Source organism: Echinops telfairi, unplaced genomic scaffold (assembly GCF_000313985.2).
Source record: "Echinops telfairi isolate 266 unplaced genomic scaffold, ASM31398v2 ScPeMD7_60;HRSCAF=208, whole genome shotgun sequence".
Taxonomy (NCBI): Eukaryota; Metazoa; Chordata; class Mammalia; order Afrosoricida; family Tenrecidae; genus Echinops; species Echinops telfairi.
This window is the reverse complement of record NW_022103958.1, coordinates 41350102-41362028: the sequence shown is the minus strand read 5'-3', so window position 1 is coordinate 41362028 and position 11927 is coordinate 41350102. Positions and strand designations below refer to the sequence as shown.

Genomic DNA, 11927 nt, shown 5'->3' with positions numbered 1-11927 from the left:
CAGAGTGGAGACCCAAAGTCCACCTGTAGACAATTGAACATCCCTTTAAAGAAGGGTCACAAGAAATTGAGAGCCAGTCAGGGTACAATATAACCCCGATGAAACATACAACTTTCCTCTAGTTCTTTAAAGCTTGTCTTCCCACTGCACCCCACTATCATGACCCCAGTTCTACCTTACAAATCTGACTAGACCAGAGTGTGTACACTGGATAGATAAGAGCTTGAAACACAGGGAATCCAGGACAGATAAGCCCCTCAGGACCAATAATGAGAGTAGTGATACCAGGAGGGGAAGGGGAAGGTGGGGGGAGAAAAGGGGAACGGATCACAATGGTGGATATATAACCCCCTCCCAAGGGACAGACAACAGAAAATTGGGTGAAGAGAGACAGAGGGTAGTGTAAGACACGAGAAAAAAAATATCAAGGGTTCATAGGGAGGGTGGGGGAAAATGAACTGATACCAAGGGCTCAAGTAGAAAGACCATGTTTTGAAAATGATGCAACATATGTACAAATGTGCTTGGCACAAAATGGTTAAAAAAATCTAGAAAACTCCACAACAAACAACAAAAATATTCACTACCACGAAGGTTCCCACTTAACCTTTAAAGTTGCTGTTGTCAATTTCATCCCATATAATAATTTTTTTTTTAAAGCATAATGCCCAGAGCAGACCTTTTTTAACTAGTGAAGCTAAGCTGTTCAGTTTGAAGAAACCTTTAGGAGATGTTTTTGGTTTAAGGGTTAAAGATAATCTCCAAGCAATAATCTCAGAGGTTTATAATCCACCTTCAGAAAATCTAAAGCCTTGGAGGATTTGAAATTGATCAGGATTCTTCGAGGAATGATTAAAATGTTCCACATTGTTAGCTGGGCTTCATCCCTTTTCCTGGCATGGAGGCATTGTTTATGGAAGTGATTAGTCACACATTCCAGTTCCTCCTCTGGTTCCCAACTTAGAGTTGGATTGACTGGAATGTAGTGAGTTGGGTTTGCTTGGGTTGATTCCTCATTCTCCTTCTTCCTCTGTTACAGGTGGTGAATAGAGACCATTTATGCCTTGAATGGCTGATTGCAAACTTTTAAGACTCCAGGCACTCTGCAATGGACATGTAGAACAGAGCATGTAGAACAGAGCATGTAGAACAGAGCATGTTATTAGGTCAATTAGCTGGCATGTCCCATGAACTATGACCCTAACCCTCCAAACCAAGGAATCAAATCCTGTGAAGTGTTGCATCTCTTGTTTGTCTGTGTTTCTCAGGTCGTTTAATTGGGAAAGAACACTCAGGACAGAACCCACCCCAGTGGCACCCATGTTTTGCTGCATGTTAGAATTGTTTGGGGAGCTTTAAAAAAATACCTATGTTATGCTTCCTCTCAGAACAATTCAAGCAGTCTCTGGTAGACTGACTGAGGTGTCAGTACCTTTTTAAAGTTTCTCAGGTGATTTTTTTTCTTTTTTTAAAAAAATCATTTTATTGGGGGCTCATACATCTCTTATCACAATCCATCCATCCATCCATTGTGTCAAGCACATTTGTACATTTGTTGCCCTCACCATTCTCAAAACAGCTGCTTTCTACTTGAGCCCTTGCTATCAGCTCCTCATTTTTCCCCTTCCTTCCCAGCCCCTCCCTCATGAACCGTTTGATAATTTATAAATTATTGTTATTTTGTCATATCTTACACTGACGTCTCCCTTCACCCACTTTTCTGTTGTCTGTCCCTCAGGGAGGGGGTTATATATAGATCCTTACAATCAGTTCCCCCTTTCCACCCCACCTTCCCTCCACCCTTCCGGTATCACCACTCTCACCACTGGTCCTGAAGGATTCATCTGTCCTGGATTCCCTGCGTTTCCAGTTCTTATCTGTACCATGTACATCCTCTGAATTTGTAAGGTAGAATTGGGATCATGATAGTGGAGGGGAGGAAGCATGTAAGAACTAGAGGAAAGTTGTATGTTTCATTGTTGCTACACTGCACCCTGACTGGCTCATCTCCTCCCTGAGACCCTTCTGTAAGGGATGTCCAGTTGCCTACACATGGGCTTTGGGTCCCCACTCTGCACTCCCCCTCATTCACAATGGTATGATTTTTTGTTCTTTCATGCCTGATACCTGATCCCTTTGACACCTCGTGATCACACAGGCTGGTGTGCTTCTTCTATGTGGACTTTGTTGCTTCTGAACTAGATGGCCACTTGTTTATCTCCAAGCCTTTAAGACCCCAGATGCTATATCTTTTGATAGCCAGGCACCGTCAGCTTTTTTCACCACATTTGCTTATGTACCCGCTTTGTCTCCAGCAATCATGTTGGGAAGGTGAGCATTATGGAATTCCAGTTTAATAGAAAAAGGTATTCGTGCATTGAGGGAATACTTGAGCAGAGGCCCAATGTCCATCTGCTACCTTAATACTAAACCTATAAGTATATGCACATAGATATATTTCCCCATCAACATATATAAATATATTTACATATGTACATGCCTGTATTTAGACCTCTGTAAATGTCCTTTGCCTCCTAGTTCTTTCTTCTATTTCCTTTTACTTTTCTCTTGTCCCACTATCATGATCAGCCTTCACTTGGGTTTCAGTAATTTCTCTCGGTTACATTGCCCTTGATCAAGCCCTACCAGACCTCTTATACCCTCCTTGCCACCAATTTTGGATCATTTGTTGTTCCCTTGTCTCTGGGTTTGTTAATACACTTCCTTTCCCCCTCTTCTCCCTCTCCCATGTTCCCCTGAAACCTTCGGTCCCTCCTGTTGGTTTCTCCTCCAGATTGTTTATCCCACCTATCTTATCTAGATAGACCTGTAGAGATAATAATATGCACAAAACCAAGACAGAGCAAAACAAAGAAACAAAAGAAACAACAACAAAACCAATGACCAAAAAAAAAAAAAGCCTGTAGATAGTTCAAGGTCTGTTTGTTGACCTTTAGGAGTGTTTTCTGGTCGAGTCTGATGGGTGCCACACCCTGGCCACAGAGTCTATTTTTGGTATTCCTTCAGGACTTATTTGCTCTGTTCCCCTTGCTGTTCCATTACACACCCTTAGTGTTTTGCCTCTGTGTGGTGGGGTCAGAGTGGGCTCAATTCCCACATGTGTCTCCAATGTTGTCCTCTGTAGGGATATGGGTCAGTGAAGGATGTCACGTCTCATAGTGGGGCCGGCCAGATGGTCCTCTCTGTGCGTTGGCTGCTCTGAGCAGGGATATCATCCTCAAGGCTTGGTGAGTCAGGATGTGCTGCACTCTCTCTTCTACCCCCTTCATTTGCTCCCGTGTGCTCTGATCAGACATGTCCCTCTCCCTGAGCTGCAGCTTCAGTGCTGTTCTCTGAAGTGAATTCTTCTGCAGGGAGGCACAGCTGTTTATGGAGTTGGGGTTGGGGCTGGGCCCTCAGACCTCTCAATTGGATCTCTCAGTGATTTTCATGCCCAGCCAAGGTTGAAAGTCAGTGGTGTAGTCACTTAAAACTTTCCCACCCAAACATTTTATTAAAATAATATAAATCGATCCCTGGTGGCAGAGTGAGTTATGCTTTGGGCTACTAATCTCAAGACCTGAAGCTTGAAACCACTAACCAGTCCGTGGGAGAAAGATCAGACTTTTTAGTTCTGTAAAGAGTTACAGTCTCCAAAACCCCCAGGGGCAGTTCTACAAGGTCTTACAAGGTCTCTGTGAGCGAGAATCAGTAGTGTGTTTTGGTTTTGGAAATGTTAGACTTAGTCACTCTCATAAAATATACATAAAATGATAACAATCCAGGATTAATACTTAAGTAAATATGACTATCAAGACAAAAAAACAAAACAAAACCCCCAAACCCACATTGAGTTGATTCCAATTCATAGCAACTCTACAGGGTTGAGTGTCTGAGACAATAAATTTTACAACACCCTCATCTGTCTCCCAAGTTTCTGCTGGTGGGTTTGAATAGCTGACCTTATGGTTAGCAGTCCAAAATATAACCCACTAAACCACCAGGACTCCTCACTATGGTGGTAAGATGTAGAAATTCTCTTGGGTTAGATCAAAGTTTCCATCAATCATTGCTTTCTCTAATCCTGCCATCCTGCACTTTGTGTTAACCTTGACCTTTTGCTCACTTTTACTCTGAGTGCTAAAAAAGTCTTGGGCCAGTTTTGGGAAGCTGGCAAAGTGCTGAGAGTTTACTGGAAAATTTCACCTTTAGAACAGAGATCACATTTGAAAAAAATTCCCAGAATTTACAGGAATTATTTGGAGTAGCTAAAGTAGGGAAAGGCAATAATAGGAAAACTAATCAGGGAAATTAACCTGTGCATTATTTCCTGTCTCAAGGACTGAGGAGTGGGTCAACTGCATGGAAAGTAAACAATATTTTACAGGTACAACAATAAAGTAAAATCCTAAAATTAGAGATTTGGATGATCCAATTCCTTGATGGGTTCATAGTGTTGCAGCCAAACACCAGTGTCCAGGGACACCAACACCAATTTCTCAGCAGTCAAACTAGATACAGCCTGGCTTGGGGATAGAAGGCCAGCCTTGAATGAATCAAACCTGACCCATCCATTTGAAGTGGGACATATCTTGAATTTCCACTATTACTTTTTTTAAAATTAAATTTTTGTTTTATGAAAGTGGCATAAACATAGTATAGAATGGCAACCAAAAGCCAAACTCACTGTCATTGAGTTGATTACTACTCATGTAGAAACCCTTATGTAGGCTTTTTCAGACCAGGCATCTTTATGGGACCAGCTAGCCTCATCTCTCTCCCACCGAATGACCTTTGGCTTTAACTGCCACTCGTGTGTATAGTCCCCACATCTAACCTGCTAGGGCTCTTTCATGCTTTTGTCTGAGTACAATGTATTTCATTGATGGCACATAACAAGGGTGGGCTCTCTAAGCCCCTCCCCTTCTTCAGGGGGTCTGACTGGAAACTCCAGATGATGGGATATTCTCAGTGTGTTGGGAAAAGATGCCCCAGCAGCTGAGGGTCAATCTCTCTAGTGCCATTGCTGGGGCTGATGGCCCAGGGTGGGGTGGCCCTGGGGTGGTTCTTACTCCTTGGAGGCCACGTGGACCCTGAAGTCCACCATTCTGTTGCTGTAACCAAATTCATTTTCACACCAGGAAATGAGCTTAGCAAAGTGGTCATTGAGGGCAATGCCAGCCCCAGCATCAAAGGTGGAAGAGTAGGTGTCACTCTTAAAGTCACAGGAGACAACCTGGTCCTCAGGGTAGCCCAGGATGCCATTTAGGGGACCATTGGATGCCTGCTTCACCATCTGATTGATGTCATAGTACTTAGCATCTTTCTCCAGATGGCAGGTTAGACCCACGATGGATACATTGGGGGTGGGGACACGGAAGGCCATGCAGTGAGTTTCCCATCCAGCAACAGGATAACCTTGCCCACAGCCTTGGCAGTGCCAGTAGATGTGGGGATAATGTCCTGGGAAGTCCCCCAGCTGTCCTGTCAAAGTTTCCCAGAGGGGTCGTCCACGGTCTTCTGGGTGGCGGTGATGGTGTGCACAGTGGTCATGAGTCTCTCCATGATGCCAAAGTTGTCATGGATGACCTTGGCGGGGGTGGGGGGGGAGTTGGTGGTGCAGGAAGCATTGCTGACAATCTTGAGGGAGTGGTCGTATCCATACGTGGTTCATGCCCATCACAAACATGGGGGCATCGACAGAAGGGCCCTTCAAGTGAGCCGCAGCCTTCTCTAGGGTTGTGAAGACACCGGTGGACTCAGTGACATACTCGGCACAAGCTTCACCTCACTTGATGTTGGGGGATCTCGCTCCTGGAAGATGGAGATGGATCTCCCACTGACGATAAGCTTCCCATTCTCACCCTTGACGGTGCCATTGAACTTGCCATGGGTGGAACATACTGGAACATATAGACCACTTGGTTCAGGTCAATGAAGACGTCATTGATGGCAACAATGTCCACTTTTCCAGAGTTGAAAGCAGCCCTGGTGACCAGGTGCCCAATGCAGCCAAATCCGTGTACTGCGACCTTCACCGTGTGTCTCCAGGATGAGGCTGGGGTTGCATGGGAAGGTGCAATCCCAGCCTATTGGAGCAGAAAGCCAGGGCTCACGTTTAGAAAGGCAAAATGCAGTAGAAATGTAGAGCTTTAAAATGGCCTTGACTGTTGACGGGTGTTAACTCAGGTGAACTGGAAGATAGCCCACAAGAGGGAGAAGATAAATCAAGGAATGAGTGGAGGATCACCTGTTGGGGGTGGGGTTGATTAGTAGTTCAAACTGTTGAATACAAAGTTGATTCTCTGCAACATAACCCCCACCTACTTGGCAATAAAAATTGTTATTAAAAAAAGGTTTAAAAAGGCTTTGATCTTTTGACTCCACCACTCCAGTTTGACGGCCCCTGCTGAGAATTTGCATTTCCACCCAAGACACGCTGAATCAAAATCTACAATTTAACAGGATGCCCAGGTGTATGTAGCATAGAGGGAATTTAGGCTATCTTCAATTATTCTTATTTGTATTATTTTATTGTTCATATATTTAGTTGTGATATATTCATAATTCAAATCATGGTACAGCCATTAAACATGAGCTGTATCTATACCAATAAACTTAGAGGATTTCCAGCTGTACTGTTAGGTGAGAAAAGCATGATGTAGATCAGTGTATGTCCGTTCTGAACCTTGGTTGTGTTAGGAGTAGTGGGAGGGTACAGGGGAGGACAGGATAGGAAGGAAGGCTAAGTTGCTGTGGTGAGAGAAGGTGGGTATGAACTTGGATCGGGGTGTGGAGTACTGTGCAGTGCCGAGAGGTGTTTGCAGAGAGGTGTTTGTGAATGCTTACTCTGGTGAATTGGTCTCTGACTCTTGTCCAGCTACCGATACTGGAGTTCCAAGATCAATAAGATTTGTGGTATAATTAATTTCCAGGAAACAGGAACCTTAGAAGCAAAATTAGCTGAAAAAACTAAGGCTATTTGGAGAGCACCTGAGAAATCGGGTGAATTTTAGATTTTTCTGAAATGAAACTCCAGAAGACAATGGTCGGAGGCCTACAGAGATTCAAAAGACATGTGTCAGAGTTCTTTTTGTTTCCACCTTGTCACCAGTATGTAACAGAAACAGTGAGAGTCTCTGATCTCTAAGAGGAAAAACAAAACAAAGCAAAACAAACAACCTGCCGCTGAAGTCATCTTTCTCTAAAAATGACTTTAAGAACTTCTGAAAAAAAATTTAATGAAAATAAGAATATAAGAATGGGAAAGTTGGGATTGGAAAGAAGAAGCTGTGAGTAAACAGTTGGGGATACAAAAGCTAATGACATTTTCTAAATACTGATGAGAGAAGGTTAAGGATAAATAATTGCTACCATGGCAACAAAGTGGAATGCAAAAGACATAGAACTTTAAATATTTACTTATTTATTTGTATTAGCATTTTTGGCTGTAAAGAACTCAAACTCATTATGATTAATTTAAAAATGCAGACACAACACACAGAAGAAAATAAAACCCATCATCCTATTAGCCAGGGGGCAACACTATTAATATTTCTGTGGCTTTCTCTCTGTGTTTTAAAAAGGGATATTATGTGTTATAAATAGTTTAATGTCCTGTTTATTTTACTTTGTACTATATCTTGAATAACTATTCATGATGTTTATGCATTGCTCAGTTCTTTAACTATTCTCTGAGAGGTGGCTGTTAGGGGCTTTCTGATATTTCATTATGAGAGGTACTAGTATTCACTGAACCATTTCTCATTGGAGACATCAGGGTCATGTCTACCTTTTAGGTATATTTAAGAGAAAAAACACATACCTTATTCATTATTTAAAAAGTCTTTTAATGTGAGCTTGGTAAAGGTTTATGGAACAGATACTCAGTTTTACAGTCAACAATTCATACATGTTTTGCTTCAACTCATTCGTGGCAATGCCCACTTTCCCACTTTCTTCTTGTGTTCCCCTTCTCTCCTAACCCTCTGAACTTTGTTGTTGGGTAGACGCTGCCCTTTTGATTTCCCCCCCCCTTTTGATCTTAAATGGATCTGAAAGGTGACTAAGGGCTATCGCCTTGAGGGGTCCTACCTGTCTCTATTTTACCAACAAACCTGGTCTCTTTTATGGTTTTGAGTTCTACATTTTTCTCTCACTCTCCCCAGGATGTTTGGAGAGCAATCGGTAGTGGTAGTGAGGCACCTTCTCATTCTTATGGTCTTTTAGTTGCAGAGACTGATTTTTTTTTGTCGATTAGCTCATTGGACTGACTATATCCATATGTCTTTCAGTTTTCATTCTTCTTCTCCCCTTTGGATGGGGCAAGACCAATGATTTCATGTAGCTTCTAAGCTCCCTGTCCCTGCCAACCCAAGTGGGATGCGTAGACCATTCTCTTTGTGAACTCTGTTATGTCAATAGACCTTGGTAAAAAAAAAAAAAAAAAAAATAGACCTTGGTGTCCCCTGGGATGATTACCTTGATCCTCAGGCCAAGTGACTTATTCCCTTCAGGAACATGGTTATTTTTCAAACGGCATTTTAAAATCCTTTTGTTTGCATAGATATCGAGCAGTGGAATTATTGGGTCAAAAGGTATGAACATTTTTTTTAGAACTCTTGATACCTGCTGCCAAAAATTTTCTAGAAAATGAGTTCCAATTTCTTCTCTCACTAGCATTGCATGAGAGCACTCACCTCACTATACTCTTTAGGACTATAGTAAGAAATGAACACTTTGCAAGTTTAATAAAATGGTAAATGTTTTGAAAGGCATGAGCTAGATCCCAGGAGGTTGGCCCTGATGTAAATATCACTCACTATTCTTATTTATAACAGATGACCCAAGTTTGAGAGGTGGAACCTGAGCCTTCCAACCCCAACTAAAACCAATTCCGCCGCCATCAAATTGATGCTGACTCGTCGTGTCCATCTAGGTTTTCTGAGGATGTCCGTTTTCAGGAGAGCAGATAGCCTCGTCTTCTCCCAGGGAGCAGCTGAGGGTTTGAACCGCCGTCTTGGCAGTTAACAATCCAGCGCTTAACAGACAGCATCGCTAGGGCCTTCCAAAGATGCTTTATTTGGGCTGATCCTTGTAAACTGTAAGAAGTGACCTCTTCTACTTTCCAGATCCCTCCGCAGGTTGGCAGTGAATCAGTGATTACCTCATGGCCTGTTTCTTCCGCTTGCCCCAAATGTGCAGCTTTGACTCTCTGATCTCCTTTCAACGTTCTTGGACTCAGGCACTGGCCGGCTCTGGCATTGGACTTCACACTTCTGAGCCCGGACAAGCTCACTCTTGGTTGGGGATCTCCGCTCCCTCTCTCGCTAGACCCCCTGGATAGGAGAGACTCCTTGGTCTTGAGAGAGAGAAACCAACTGAGAAGGGCAGACCCGAGAACGCGTTCTTCAGCCTCTGCCTGCTAGTTCACCTCAAGCCTTGAGGGTTCGAATTTCTGTTCTGCTTTTCCCCTTGTGGCCATGAATTTAATTTTAAAGAAAGAAGTTTGTGGTACGATCCACAGAGGAGTCTTGGCAATGAAATAGTTACCAAGGATGGTCTTAGAATATAAATGTGGGGTTTGGCTTATACTAGGTTTTACACAAAGGTAAAGATGTGGCGATTGTGAGGGTGAATTATTAAAACGCTATTAGGCCACGGATCCAGAATTTCCCAGGTCCTAACGCTTGAAATTCCTAAGGGGGCGTGTGAGCACATGATAATTATCTGCCAACATTCATTCCTCAAGCAAATATTCGTGGAACATCTGTGATGAGCCAAGCACGGTTCTAGGTGCTGGGGTATAGAACATGTCCTTGAGTCCAGTGACAACTCATAGCATGGCCCTTGAGACAGAGTAGAACTGCCTCTTGAGGTTTCCTGCATTATAAATCTTTATGGAAGAGCTCGCCACCTCTTTCTCCCATGGCACAGCTATTGGATCGAACCACCAGCCTTTTGTTTAGCAGCTAAGCACTTAACCGCTCTGCCACCAGGGTCCTGTGTGTGGATGAAGTATTGGAAAAATAGACCCCACTTCCTGCCATCAGGGAGCTTCCACTGTAGGGAGAATGGGGACAGGACACACCGTGGGAGTGTGGGTGTGGCGGGGGTTGGGGTGGGTAGCTCAGGACATGAGGAGGAGGGGGGGGGCAGTAGGTATGGCTGCAGGAGCAGGCTCTCCACAGTTGACAGCTGTGTGGATGACCAGACTGGCTGGCTCCACTGCAGGGTGGCCTGGAAGGATGGCTCTGGTTTTGCCTTCTAAGGAGGAGGCCGTCGGTAAACATGGCAGCTAGCAGGGATTGGAGGTGTCCCACGTGCACGATCTTGGTTTGTCCTCACGTGACTCTACGAGGTGCCCCACTTGACAGGGGTGGAGAGGAAGTCACCCTAATCCTAACATCAGTGGCACTCCGCTAGAACGAGGCTTTCTAACCCACATCTCTCTCGCTCTAAGGACACACTGGGAAACACCACCCTTGGCGTCCTCCACCCCCTCAGCCCCGAGGAGCACCCCCAGGCTCTGCATGAGGTGGTGGGCGCAGCCAAGCAGAGGGGTTGACATGAACCCAGTTCACGCCCCCTTCTGCGTCTTGTTTACCTTCATCTCTTCTGCATCCAGGCTGCCAAATCAAGGCTCTTATAAAAGCTCTCTTGCAGAAGCAGCTGGTGACAGTGGCCCGCTGCTAGGTGTTGCTAGGGGAACTTAGCTGGGCATCTCGTAGGGAAGTAATTAACCAGGGCATGGACATTTCCTCAGCAGGTTTTCCTCAGAATAAGCAGCTCCCTGCACAAAAGCACGCGACTAGCTTTCCTCTTCCCCAGAGACAAAAACAGCGAGGGAACCTTTGGGTGATGGGTCCAGCAAGTCGCCTGCTGTGGGTAGGTGACTGCCAAGGTAGAGCATGCTGGGTGCCAGGAGTGAGCGGGGAGGGAGGGCAGGAGCCAGAAGTCAGGGGAGAATGGGCACTAACTGAGAAGAGCCAGCAGGGAGTCACAGGGCACAGCGGGCATGGTGGCTCTCCGGAATGGATGATGAGCTGGGAGGGAATTACCCAGCTCGGAAGGGATTCGGCCAGGCTCTGCGTTGTTAACCCCCTCACCCTTACACTTTGCAGCCACAGCCACTTCTCCGGCATGTTCTTCCCATGGTCGGGCTCTGTATGAAGCGGTTCCATAGATTGACTGCTGTCTCATTTAAGGTGGGTATTATTATGTTCCCATCTGTCAGAGGAAGAACCCCAAATTAGAGAGGTTATTAACTGCCTGAGGTCAGCCAGCTTAGTCAACCTATCTTCCAAACGGAGACCTCTAAGGAGTGCAGGCGCAGTAACTCCATGTGCAGGGATTTTCTCCCCCGTGTGCTGAAAGCACCGAGGACCGAGCAGGCCTGGGATGGGCTGCGTCTGCACGTGTGAGCATGGGTGGGGCTGACTGCAGGTTTGGGGGGAAGACAAGGGTCCAGGCAGTTAGGCTGATGGCCAAGGGCATACACATAGCTGGTGATGGTTAGAGGAGAGGCTGCAAACTTGCTGAATTCTGTGAGTGGCGCGACAGTGCTTGGAGGACACACAGAGGAACCCCCAAACAATCCAAGTCCACTGCCATTAACTGGATTCCAATGTAGTGACTATGGGGTCCTGCTTCCAGGACTTCCGAGGGTGTAACTGTCTGTGCCAACAGCCTGCCTCATGTGTCTCCTACAGCATAGCTCATGGGCTTGCACCACTGACCTCTCTGTTATAGCCTGATTCCTTTTTTTAAAGATCATTTTATGGGGGGGGGGCTCTTACAGCTCTTATAACAATCCACACATCAATTGTATCAAGCATAAGTTGCCATCATCATTTTCTTTTTTTTTTTAAAGCATTTTATTAGGGGCTCATACAACTGTTTTCACAATCCATACACACATCAACTGT

The 11927-nt window shown here is 44.9% G+C and overlaps 1 pseudogene; it reads right to left on the bottom strand.

The window, feature by feature from the left end:
• Positions 1–5068: 5068 nt before the first annotated feature.
• Positions 5069–11927, bottom strand: part of LOC101647658 — a 45263-nt pseudogene continuing 38404 nt past the window's right edge.